Source organism: Macaca mulatta, chromosome 7 (assembly GCF_049350105.2).
Source record: "Macaca mulatta isolate MMU2019108-1 chromosome 7, T2T-MMU8v2.0, whole genome shotgun sequence".
In the NCBI taxonomy this organism is placed as follows: domain Eukaryota; kingdom Metazoa; phylum Chordata; class Mammalia; order Primates; family Cercopithecidae; genus Macaca; species Macaca mulatta.
The window spans coordinates 139,709,718-139,722,773 of record NC_133412.1 but is presented as its reverse complement, the minus strand read 5'-3'; the positions used below and the strand labels follow the sequence as shown (position 1 = coordinate 139,722,773).

The window sequence follows — 13,056 nt, the reverse complement described above, 5'->3', positions numbered from 1 at the left end:
CTCAAACCACTTCTATTCAATATTGTACTAGAGATCCTAGCCACTACAATAACACAAGAAAAAAATGTAATAAAGATTGAAAATTTAAAAAAACCACCAGTTATATCTACTGAAGAAATAAAACCAAGCTTTTAGAAACTCTACCAGAAAACAGAAAAATGTTAGCCCTCCCAAAATAACCTTGATATCAACACAAGCCAAAAACAAAATTAGAAGATAATCTCTTTTATAATCACTTATGCAAAAGTCCCAAGCACAGTATTAGCACATTAAAGCCAGTTATTACAAAATGTATCTCAGCTAAGTGATTGAAATGAATACATAGAAGGTTTAATATTTCAAAAATGCAGTCAATGTAATTCACTACATATGTATTTCTCTTTCAAAGAAGAAAAAAATACTATAATTTCAATAATTAAAAAATAATAGAATTCAATATCCATTTATGAAAAAAAAAACTTTCAGCGACCTAGGAAAAAGGGGAAATTCCTTAATCTGATTAAGACTATCTAGATGGCAGAGTAGAAACAGCCACGTTTGGAGGCTCCCATCAAAAAGAACCATAATAAAACTGTGAATCCCTCACCAGCCATAAAGGTAACCAGGTTCTCTCATCAGAACTGACCAGAAAGCTCATGTGATCCATGAAGAGAAAGGAAGAACAGTGCGGTATGGCAGCCCACCTGAGAGCCACAGGGGGGGCAGGGGAACAACCTCCCCATAGCCAAGGGAGGCAGTGAGTGGGCATTCCACCCAGCTGGGCAAACTGTGGTTTTTCCACAGAACTGCGCAACCCATGGATCAGAAGATCTGACTTGCAAACCCATGCCACCGGGCCCTAGGGGGTCCCAACCCCAGAGTTGTGCAGATTCTCAATGGCCTTTCAGCTGGAACCTGCTGAAGCCTACTGAGCTCCCCAGAGGAGGGGCAACCAGCACCACAGCTGCAGCTGTCTGCTGTCTAAGCCATTTTAGCTCCTTGGGGTAGGGGCAGCAGCCAGCACTGGGACTCACAACTGCCTAACATGCTAAGCTCCCTGGGTGAGGGAAGGGCAGCATCCATCTCTATAGCCAGGCTGTGATTTTCCCCTGCTGGAATCAGGGAGGCTGCACGGCTTGGTCCCAAGACATGCCCCCCACTGGCTGTGGCAGATTGCGACCACAGCGGCCCCTTCAGGCGTGACCCTGATCCATTCTTCCTCATTGGGAGGGGCTTCACTGCAGGAACTCTAATAATTCCAGGCAGAGGTTCAAGGACAGAACCTGGATCTCCTGCACCTGAACCCCTAGAGAAAAGGGTGGCAGTAGTCTCTGCAGACCAGCAAACTTAGCCTTTCCTCCTGGGGGTTCTGAGGAATCCAGGAAGCCCAGACGACGCAGTTCCCCCACGTAAAGCATAACCCCTCCACCAATGGACAAAGTGCTTTGTTAAATAGGTCCTGTTCGGCAGGGCGCGGATGGTGGCTCACGCCTGTAATCTCAACACTTTGGGAGGGCGAGGCGGGTGGATCAAGAGGTCAGGAGATCGAGACCACCCTGGCCAACATGGTGAAACTGGTTTCCGTCTCTACCAAAAATACAAAAATTAGCTCGGCGTGGTGACACACGCTTGTAATTCCAGCTACTTGGGAGGCTGTGGCAGGAGAATCGCTTGAACCTGGGAGGCAGAGGTTGCAGTGAGCCAAGATGGTGCCACTGCACTCCAGCCTGGCGACAACATAGCGAGACCTCATCTTTTTTTAAAAAAAAAAAAAAAAAAAAAAGATCCTGTTCCCCGTACCCCTAACTGGGTGAGACCCTCCAACAGGGGTTGTCAGACACCCTATACAGGAGCAATCCTACTGGCATAGGTTGGTGCCCCTCAAGGTCAGAGATACCAGAAGAAGGAGCAGGCACCCATCTTTGCAGTTCTGCAGCCTCCTTGAGTGACATCTCCAGGCACGGGAACAAACCACATGTATAGGGCCTGAAGTGAATCCCCAGCAAACTGCAGCAGCCCTACAGAAGAGGGACCTGACAACTGAAAAAACAACAACAAAACACAAAGAAACAGAAAGCAACAACAACACCATCAACAACAGCTGACCCATCCATGGGTCAACAGCCTCAAAGATCAAACTGGGCAAACTCACAAAGATGAGAAAAAATGCTGAAAACCTGAAAGGACAGACTGCCACTTCTCCAAATAATCACAATGTGTCTCCAGCAAGGGCACAGAACAAGACACAGGATGAGACAGATGAAGTGATAGAAACAGGTTTCAGAAAATGGGTAATAAAAAACTATGCTGAGTTAAAGGACTATGTTTTAACTCAATGCAAAGAGCTAAGAACCTTGATAAAAGGTTAAAGGAGCTGCTAACCAGAATAACCACTTTAAAGAGGAACATAAATGACCTGATGGAGAGAAAAAACACCACTTGAGAACTTCGTGAAGCATACACAGCTATCAATAGCCAAATCGACAAAGCAGAAGAAAGGATATCAGAGTTTGAAGCCCACCTTGCAGAAATAAGGCATGCAGACAAGACTAGAGAAAAAAGAATGAAAAGGAATGAACAAAGCCTCCAAGAAATATGGGGCTTCATGAAAAGACCGAATCTACGATTGACTGGAGTACCTGAAGGAGATGGGGAGAACAGAAACAAGCTACAAAACACTTTTTGTATTATCCAGGAGAACTTCCCCAACATAGCAAAACAGGCCAACATTGAAATTCAGGAAATACAGAAAACACTACTAAGATACTCCATGAGATCAACCCAAAGACACTTAATCATCAGATTCTCCAAGGTCAAAATAAAGGAAAAAATGTTAAGAGCAGGCAGAAAGCAAGCCCAGGTCACCTACAAAGGAAGCCAATCGGATGAACAGCATAACTCTCAGCAGAAACGATAAGCCAGAAGAGACTAGGGGTCAATATTCAACATTCTTAAAGAAAAGAATTTTCAACCCAGAATTGCATATCCAGTCAAACTAAGCTTCATAAGCAAAGGAGAAATAAAATCCTTTCCAGACAAGCAAATGCTGAGGGATTTTGTTACCACTAGGCCTGCCTTGCAAGAGCTGCTGAAAGAAGCACTAAATATGCAAAGGATAAACCAGTACCAGACATTGCAAAAATACACCAAACTATAAAGACCAATGACACTATGAAGAAACTGCATCAACTAGTGTGCAAAATAACCAGATACCATCATGATGACAGGATCAAATTCACACATAACAATATTAACTTTAAATGTAAATGGGCTAAACACCCCAATTAAGACACAGACTGGCAAACTGGAAAGAGTGAAGCTCCTTCAGTGTGTGGTATTCAGGAGACCGATCTCACGTGCAAAGACAAACACAGGCTCAAAATAAAGGGATGGAGGAAAATTTACCAAGTAAATGGAAAGCAAGACAAAGCAGGGGTTGCAATCCTAGTCTCTGACAAAACAGAATTTAAACCAACAAAGATCAGAAAAAACAAAAGAAGAGCATTACATAATGGTAAAGGGAACAATTCAAAAAGAAAAGCTCACTATTCGAAATACATATGCACCCAATACAGGACAACCAAATTCACAATACAAGTTCTTAGAGACCTACAAAGAGTCTTAGACTTCCACACAATAATAGTGAGAGACTTTACCACCTCACTCTAAATATCGGACAGATCAACGAGAGAGAAAATTAGTAACGATAGAGGGAAATTAGTAACGATAGAGACTTGAACTCAGCTCTGGATCAAGTGGACCCAAGAGACATCTACAGAACTCTCCACCCCAAATCAACAGAATATACATTCATCTCAGTGCCACATGGTACTTATTCTAAAATCGACCACATAATTGAAGTAAAATACTCCTTACCAAATGCAAAAGAACAGAAATCATAACAGTCTCTCAGACCACAGTGCAATCAAATTAGAACGCGGGATTAAGAAACTCACTCAAAACCATACAATTATATGGAAATTGAACAACCTGCTCCTGAATGACTCCGGGTAAATAATGAAATTAAGGAAGAGATCAAGTTCTTTGAATCCAGTGAGAACAAAGAGACAACATACCAGAATCCCTGGGACACAGATAAAGCAGTGTTAAGAGTGAACTTCACAGCACTAAATGCTGACATCAGAAAGCTAGAAAGTTCTCAAATTGACACCCTAAAATCACAATTTAAAGAGGTAGAGAGGCAAGAGCAAACTAAGAGCAGACCTCTTTGAAGTACAAAGAGGAGCTGGTATCATTCCTTCTGAAAGTATTCCAAACAAATGAAAAGGAGGGACTCCTCCCTAACTCATTTTTGGAAGCCAGCATCATCCTGACACCAAAACCAGGAAGAGACACAACAACAGAAAAACTTCAGGCCAATATCCTTGATGAACATCAACATGAAAATCCTCAATAAAATGCCACCAAACCGAATCCAACAGCACATCAAAAAACCTACCCAACACAATCAAGCAGGCTTCATCCCTGGGATGCAAGGCCGATTCAAAATATGCAAATCAATAAATGTAATCCATCACATAAACAGAACCAAAGACAGAAACCACGTGATTATCTGAATAGAAACAGAAAAGCTCCTGGATAAAATTCAATATCTCTTCATGTTAAAAATGCTCAATAAGGGTGGTTCTAAGATGGCCAAATAGGAACAGCTGCAGGTTACAGCTCCCAGCATGAGTGACACAGAAGACAGGTGATTTCTGCATTTCCAACTGAGGTACCTGGTTCATCTCACTGGGACGTGTCGGACAGTGGGTGCAGGACAGTGGGTGCAGCCCACCGAGTGAGAGCCAAAGCAGGGCAAGGCATCGCCTCACCTGGGAAGTGCAAGGTGGAAGGGAATTCCCTTTCCTAGCCAAGGGGAACCGTGACACACAGCACCTGGAAAATCGGGTCACTCCCACCCTAATACTGTGCTTTTCCAAGGGTCTTAGCAAACGGCACACCAGGAGATTATATCCTGTGCCTGGCTTGGAGGGTCCCACACCCACGGGGCCTCCCTCATTGCTAGCACAGTAGTCTGAGATCTAACTGCAAGGTGGCAGTGAGGCTGGGGGAGGGGTGACCGCCATTGCTGAAGCTGGAGTAGGTAAACAAAGCAGCCAGGAAGCTCCCAAAGCTCGAACTGCGTGGAGCCCACCGCAGTTCAAGGAGGCCTGCCTGCCTCTGTAGACTCCACCTCTGGAGACAGGGCATAGCCAAACAAAAGGCAGCAGAAATCTCTGCAGATTTAAATGTCCCTGACAGCTTTGAAGGGAGTAGTGGTTCTCCCAGCACGGAGTTTGAGATCTGAGAACAGACAGTCTGCCTCCTCAAGTGGGTCCCTAACCCCCAAGTAGGCTAACCGGGAGGTACCCCCTTAGTAGGGGCAGACTGACACCTCACAAGGCCAGGTACCCCTCTGAGACAAAGCTTCCAGAGGAATGATCAGGCAGCAACATTTGCTGTTCAGCAATATTCCCTCTTCTGCAGCCTCCACTGATGATACCCAGACAAACAGGGTCTGGAGTGGACCTCCAGCAAACTCCAACAGAGCTGCAGCTGACAGTCCTGACTGTTAAAAGGAAAACTAACAAACAGAAATGACATTCACACCAAAATCCCATCTGTACATCACCATCATCAAAGTCCAACAGTAGATAAAACCACAAAGATGGGGAAAAAACAGAGCAGAAAAGCTGAAAATTCTAAAAATCAGAGCACCTGTCCCCCTCCAAAGGAACGTAGCTCGTCACCAGCAATGGAACATAGCTGGATGAAGAATGACTTTGTAGAGTTGAGAGAAGGCTTCAGACGATCAAACTTCTCCGAGCTAAAGGAGGAAGTTCGAACCCAACGCAAAGAAGCTAAAAACCTTGAAAGAAGATTAGACGAATGGCTAACTAGAATGAACAATGTAGAGAAGTCCTTAAATGACCGGATGGAGCTGAAAACCATAGCACGAGAACTACATGACAAATGCAAAAGCTTCAGTAACTGACTCGATCAACTGGAAGAAAGAGTATCAGTGATTGAAGATCAAATGAATGAAACGATGCGTGAAGACAAGTGTAGAGAAAAAAGAGTAAAAAAGAAATGAAAAAAGCCTCCAAGAAACATGGGACTATGTGAAAAAACCAAATCTACGTCTGATTGGTGTGCCTGAAAGTGACGGGGAGAATTGACGGGGAGAATGGAACCAAGTTGGAAAACACTCTTCAGGATATTATTCAGGAGAACTTCCCCAACCTACCAAGGCAGACCAACATTCAAATTCAGGAAATACAGAGAACGCCACAAAGATACTCCTCGAGAAGAGCAACTCTAAGACACATAATTGTCAGATTCACCAAAGTTGAAATGAGGAAAAAATATTACGGGCAGCCAGAGAGAAAGGTTTGGTTACCCTCAAAGGGAAGTCCATCAGAAAACAGTGGATCTCTCCATAGAAACTCTACAAGCCAGAAGAGAGTGGGGGCCAATATTCAACATTCTGAAAGAAAAAACTTTTCAACCCAGAATTTAATATCCAGTCAAACTAAGTTTCATGGAGAAATAAAATCCTTCACAGACAAGCAAATGCTGAGAGATTCTGTCACCATCAGGCCTGCCCTACAACAGCTCCTGAAGGAAGCACTAAACATGGAAAGGAATAACTGGTACCAGCCACTGCAAAAATATGCCAAAATGTAAAGACCATCGATGCTAGGAAGAAACTGCATCAACTAACGAGCAAAATAACCAGCTAACATCATAATGACAGGATCAAACTCACACATAACAATATTAACCTTAAATGTAAATGGACTAAATGCTCCAAATAAAAGACATAGACTGGCAAATTGGATAAAGAGTCAAGACCGATCGGTTTGCTGTATTCAGGAGACCCATCTTACGTGCAAAGACACACAAAGGCTCAAAATAAAGGGATGGAGGAAGATCTACCAAGCAAATGTAAAACAAAAAGAGGCAGGGGTTGCAATACTAGTCTCTGATAAAACAGACTTTAAGCCAACAAAGATCAAAAGAGACAAAGGTGGTCAATACATAATGGTAAAGGGAACAATTCAACAAGAAGAGCTAACTATCCTAAATATATATGCATCCAATACAGGAGCACTCAGATTCATAAAGCAAGTCCTTAGAGACTTACAAAGAGATTTAGACTACCACACAACAATAACTGGAGACTTTAACACCCCACTGTCAGCATTAGACAGATCAACGAGACAGGAAGTTAACAAGGATATCCAGGAATTGAACTCAGCTCCACACCAAACAGACCTAATAGACATCTACAGAACTCTCCACCCCAAATCAACAGAATATACATTCTTCTCATCACCACATCACACTTATTCCAAAACTGACTACATAGTAGGAAGTAAAGCACTCCTCAGCAAATGTAAAAGAACAGAAATTATAACAAACTATCTCTCAGAGCACAATGCAATCAAACTAGTACTCACGATTAACAAACTCACTCAAAACCACTCAACTACATGGAAACTGAGCAACCTGCTCCTGAATAACTACCAGGTACATAAAGAAATGAAGGCAGAAATAAAGATGTTCTTTGAAACCAATCAGGATAAAGATACAACGTACCAGAATCTCTGGGACACATTTGAAACAGTGTATAGAGGGAAATTTATAGCACTAAATGCCCACAACAGAAAGCAGGAAAGATCTAAAATTGACACCCTAACATCACCATTAAAAGAACTAGAGAAGCAAGAGCAAACATATTCAAAAGTTGGCAGAATGCAAGAAATGACGAAGATCAGAGCAGAACTGAAGGAGATAGAGACACAAAAAACCCTCCAAAAAATCAATGAATCCAGGAGCTGGTTTTTTGAAAAGATCAACAAAATTGATAGACTGCTAGCAAGACTAATAAAGAAGACAGAGAGATGAATCAAATAGATGCAATAAAAAATGATAAAGGGGATATCACCACCAATCCCACAGAAATAAAAACTACCATCACAGAACACTATAAACACTCCTATAGAAATAAACTAGAAAACCTAGAAGAAATGGATAAATTCCTGGACACTTACACTCTTCCAAGACTAAACCAGGAAGAAGGTGATTCACTGAACAGACCAATAATAGGCTCTGAAATGGAGGCAATAATTAATATCCTACCAACCAAAAAAAGTCCAGGACCAGACAGATTCACAGCAGAATTCTACCAGAGGTACAAGGAGGAGCTGGTACCATTCCTTCTGAAACTATTCCAATCAATACAAAAAGAGGGAATCCTCCCTAACTCATTCTGTGAGGTCAACATCATCCTGATACCAAAGCCTGGCAGAGACACAACAAAAAAAGAGAATTTTAGACAAATATCCCTGATGAACATCGATGCAAAAATCCTCAATAAAATACTGGCAGACTGAATCCAGCAGCACATCAAAAAGCTTATCCACCTTGGTCAAGTGGGCTTCATCACTGGGATGCAAGGCTGGTTCAACTTACGCAAATCAGTAAACGTAATCCAGCATATAAACAGAACCAAAGACAAAAACCACATGATTATCTCAATAGATGCAGAAAAGGCCTTTGACAAAACTCAACACCCCTTCATGCTAAAAACTCTCAATAAGTTCGGTATTGATAGATTGTATCTTAAAATAATAAGAGCTATTTATGACAAACCCAGAGCCAATATCATACTGAATGGGCAAAAACTGGAAAAATTCCCTTTGAAAACTGGCACAAGACAGGGATGCCCTCTCTCACCACTCCTATTCAACATAGTGTTGGAAGTTCTGGCCAGGGCAATCAGGCAGGAGAAAGAAATAAAGGGTACTCAATTAGGAAAAGAGGCAATAGTCCCCATTTGCAGATAACATGATTGTATATTTAGAAAACCCCATAATCTCAGTCCAAAATCTCCTTAAGCTAATAAGCAACTTCAGCAAAGTCTCAGGATACAAAATCAATGTGCAAAAATCACAAGCATTCTTATACACCAGTAACAGACAAACAGAGAGCCAAACCATGAGTGAACTCCCATTCACAATTGCTTCAAAGAGAATAAAATACCTAGGAATCCAACTTACAAGGGATGTGAAGAACCTCTTCAAGGAGAACTATAAACCACTGCTCAGTGAAATAAAAGAGGACACCAACAAATGGAAGAACATTCCATACTCATGGACAGGAAGAATCAATATCGTGAAAATGGCCATACTGCCCAACGTAATTTATAGATTCAATGCCATCCCCATTAAGCTACCAATGACTTTCTTCACAGAACTGGAAAAAACTACTTTAAAGTTCATATAGAACCAAAAAAGAGCCCACATTGCCAAGACGATCCTAACCCAAAAGAACAAAGCTGGAGGCATCACACTACCTGACTTCAAACTATACTACAAGGCTACAGTATCTAAAACAGCATGGTACTGGTACCAAAACAGAGATATAGACCAATGGAACAGAACAGAGCCCTTAGAAATAATACCACACATTTACAACCATCTGATCTTTGACAAACCTGAGAAAAACAAGAAATGGGGAAAGGATTCCCTATTTAATAAATGGTCCTGGGAAAACTGGCTAGCCATATGTAGAAAGCTGAAACTGGATCCCTTCCTTACTCCTTATGCAAAAATTAATGAGAGACTTACGTGTTAGACCTAAAACCATAAAAACCCTAGAAGAAAACCTAGGCAATACCATTCAGGACATAGACATGGGCAAAAACTTCATGTCTAAAACACCAAAAGCAACGGCAACAAAAGCCAAAATTGACAAATGGGATCTCATTAAACTAAAGAGCTTCTGCACAGCAAAAGAAACATACCATCAGAGTGAACAGGCAACCTACAGAATGGGAGAAAATTTTTGCAATCTACTCATCTGACAAAGGGCTAATATTCAGAACCTACAAAGAACTCAAACAAATTTACAAGAAAAAAACAAACAACTCTATCAAAATGTGGGCAAAGGATATGAACAGACACTTCTCAAAAGAAGACATTTATGCAGCCAACAGACACACGAAAAAATGCTCATCATCACTCGCCATCAAAGAAATGCAAATCAAAACCACAATGAGATACCATCTCACACCAGTTAGAATGGCGATCATTAAAAAGTTAGGAAACAATAGGTGCTGGAGAGGATGTGGAGAAATAGGAACACTTTTACACTGTTGGTGGGACTGTAAACTAGTTTAACCATTGTGAAAGATAACGTGGTGATTCCTCAAGGATCTAGAACTAGAAATACCATTTGACCCAGCCATCCCATTACTGGGTATATACCCAAAGGATTATAAATCATGCTGTTATAAAGACACATGCACACATACGTTGACTGCGGCCCTATTCACAATAGCAAAGACTTGGCACCAACCCAAATGTCCATCAATGATAGACTGGATGAAGAAAATGTGGCACATATACACCATGGAATAATATACATCCATAAAAAAGGATGAGTTCATGTCCTTTGTAGGCACATGGATGAAGCTGGAAATCATCATTCTGAGCAAACTATCGCAAGGATAGAAAACCAAACACTGCATGTTCTCACTCATAGGTGGGAATTGAACAATGAGAACACTTGGACACAGGGTGGGGAACATCACACACTGGGGTCTGTCGTGGGGTGGGGGAAGGGGGGGGGAGGGATAGCATTAGGAGATATACCTAATGTAAATGACAAGTTAATGGGTGTAGCACATCAACGTGGCACATGTATACATATGTAACAAACCTGCACATTGTGCACATGTGCCCTAGCACTTAAAGTATAATAAATAAATACATAAATAAATAAATACAAAAGAAAAAGAAAAAGAAAAAAATCCTCTATAATAAACTAGGTATTGCTTGAACATATCTCAAAATAATGAGCTACTTATGACAAACCCACAGCCAATATCATACTAAATGGGCAAAAGCTGGAAGCAGAAAACCAGTACAAGACAAGGATGCCCTCTCTCACCAATCCTATAAAACATAGTATTGGAAGTTCTGGCCAGGACAATCAGACAAGAGAAAGAAATAAAAGGTATTCAAAAAAGAAAAGAGGAAGTCAAACTGTCTCTGTTTGAAGATGGCATTATATTATATTTAGAAAACTCCATCATCTCAGTGCAAAAACTCCATAAACTGATAAGCCACTTCAGCAGTCTCAGGATACAAAATCAATGTGCAAAAACCACAAGCATTCCTCTACACCAACAATATACAACCAGAGAGCCAAATCATGAAAGAACTCCCATTCACAGTTGCTACAAAGAGAATAAAATACCTAGGAATACAGGTAACAAGGGATGTGAAGGACCTCTTCAAGCAGAACTACAAACCACTGCTCAAGGAAATAAGAGAGGACACAAGCAAATGGAAAAACATTCCATCCTCATGGACAGTAAGAATCAATATCGTGAAAATGGCCATACTGCCCAAAGTAATTTATAGATGCAATGTTATTCTCATCAAACTATCATTGACATTCTTCATAGAATTAGAAAATCTTTAAATTTCATATGGAATCAAAGAAGAATCCATATAGCCAAGACAATCATGAGCAAAAAGAACAAAGTTGGAGGCATCATACTACTGGACTTCAAGCTATACTACGAGGCTACAATAATCAAAACAGCATGGTACTGGTACCAAAACAGGCATATATGGAATAGAACAGAGATCTCAGAAATAACACCACACATCTACAACCATCTGATCTTCAACAAACCTGACAAAAACAAGAAATGGGGAAAGGATTCCCTATTCAATAAATGGTCCTGGGAAAACTGGCTAGCCATATGCAGAAAACTGAAACTGGATCCTTCCTTACACCTTATACAAAAATTAACTCATGATGGATTAAAGACTTAAATGTAAAACCCAATACCATAAAAAAACTTAGAAGAAAACCTAGGCAATATCATTCAGGACACAGGCATGGGCAAAGACTTCATGATGAAAATGCCAAAAAGCAATTGCAACAAAAACCAAAATTGACAAAATGAGATCTAATTAAACTAAAGAGCTTCTGCACAGCAAAAGAAACTATCATCAGAATGAATAGGCAACCTACAGAAAGGGAGAAAATTTTTGCCATCTACACATCGTGCAAAGGTCTAATATCCAGAATCTACAAGGAACTTACACAAATTCACATGAAAAAAATAACCCCATCAAAAAGTAGGCAAAAGATTTGAACGGACACTTCTCAAAAGAAGACATTTACATGGCCAAGAAACATAAAAAAAAAAAAAAAAAAGCTCAACATCACTGACCATCAGAGAAATGCAAATCAAAACCACAAAGAGATACCATCTCATGCCAGTCAGAATGGCAATTATTAAAAAGTCAAGAAACAATAGATACCGGCGAGGCTGTGAGGAAACAGGAATGCTTTTACACTGTTGGTGGGAATGTAAATTAGTTCAACAATTGTGGAAGGCAGTATGGCCATTTTTCAAGGATCTAGAACCAGAAATACCATTTGACCCAGCAATCCCATCACTGAGTATATACCCAAAGGATTATAAATCATTCTGCTATAAAGACACATGCACATGTATGTTCACTGCAGCACTATCTACAATAGCAAAAACATGGAACCAACCCAAATGCCAATGACAGACTGGATAAAGAAAATGTGGTACATATACACCATGAAACACTACGCAGCCATAAAAAAGAATGAGATCATGTCCTTTGCAGGGACATGAATGAAGCTGGAAGCCACAATCATCAGCAAACTAACACAGGAACAGAAACCAAACACTGCACGTTCTCACTCATAAGTGGGAGACACAGATCCAGAGAAGAGAACAACAAACACCAGGGCCTGTTGGGTGATGCGGGTTTAGGGGAAGGAACTTAGAGGATGGGTCAATAGGTGCAGCAAACCACCATGGCACATGTATACCTATATAACAAATCTGCAGGTTCTGCATATGTATCCCATTTTTTTTACAAGAAATAAAGAAAAAAGTCATAAAAAAAGAATATATAAAACATCTTGAAGCTTAATCATGAAATATTAAAAACTTTCCCTTTTAAATTGAAAATGAGACAAAAATATGCACTATTATCATTTCTATTC

The 13,056-nt window shown here is 40.8% G+C and overlaps 1 protein-coding gene and 1 long non-coding RNA gene across 29 annotated transcripts in view; one reads left to right on the top strand and one right to left on the bottom strand.

Annotated features, from left to right (window-relative positions):
* GPHN (gephyrin) overlaps positions 1–13,056 on the bottom strand; it is a 734,546-nt gene that overhangs the window by 625,997 nt on the left and 95,493 nt on the right.
* Positions 1–13,056, top strand: part of LOC144330318 (uncharacterized) — a 91,203-nt gene that overhangs the window by 50,214 nt on the left and 27,933 nt on the right. The window lies entirely within an intron of this gene.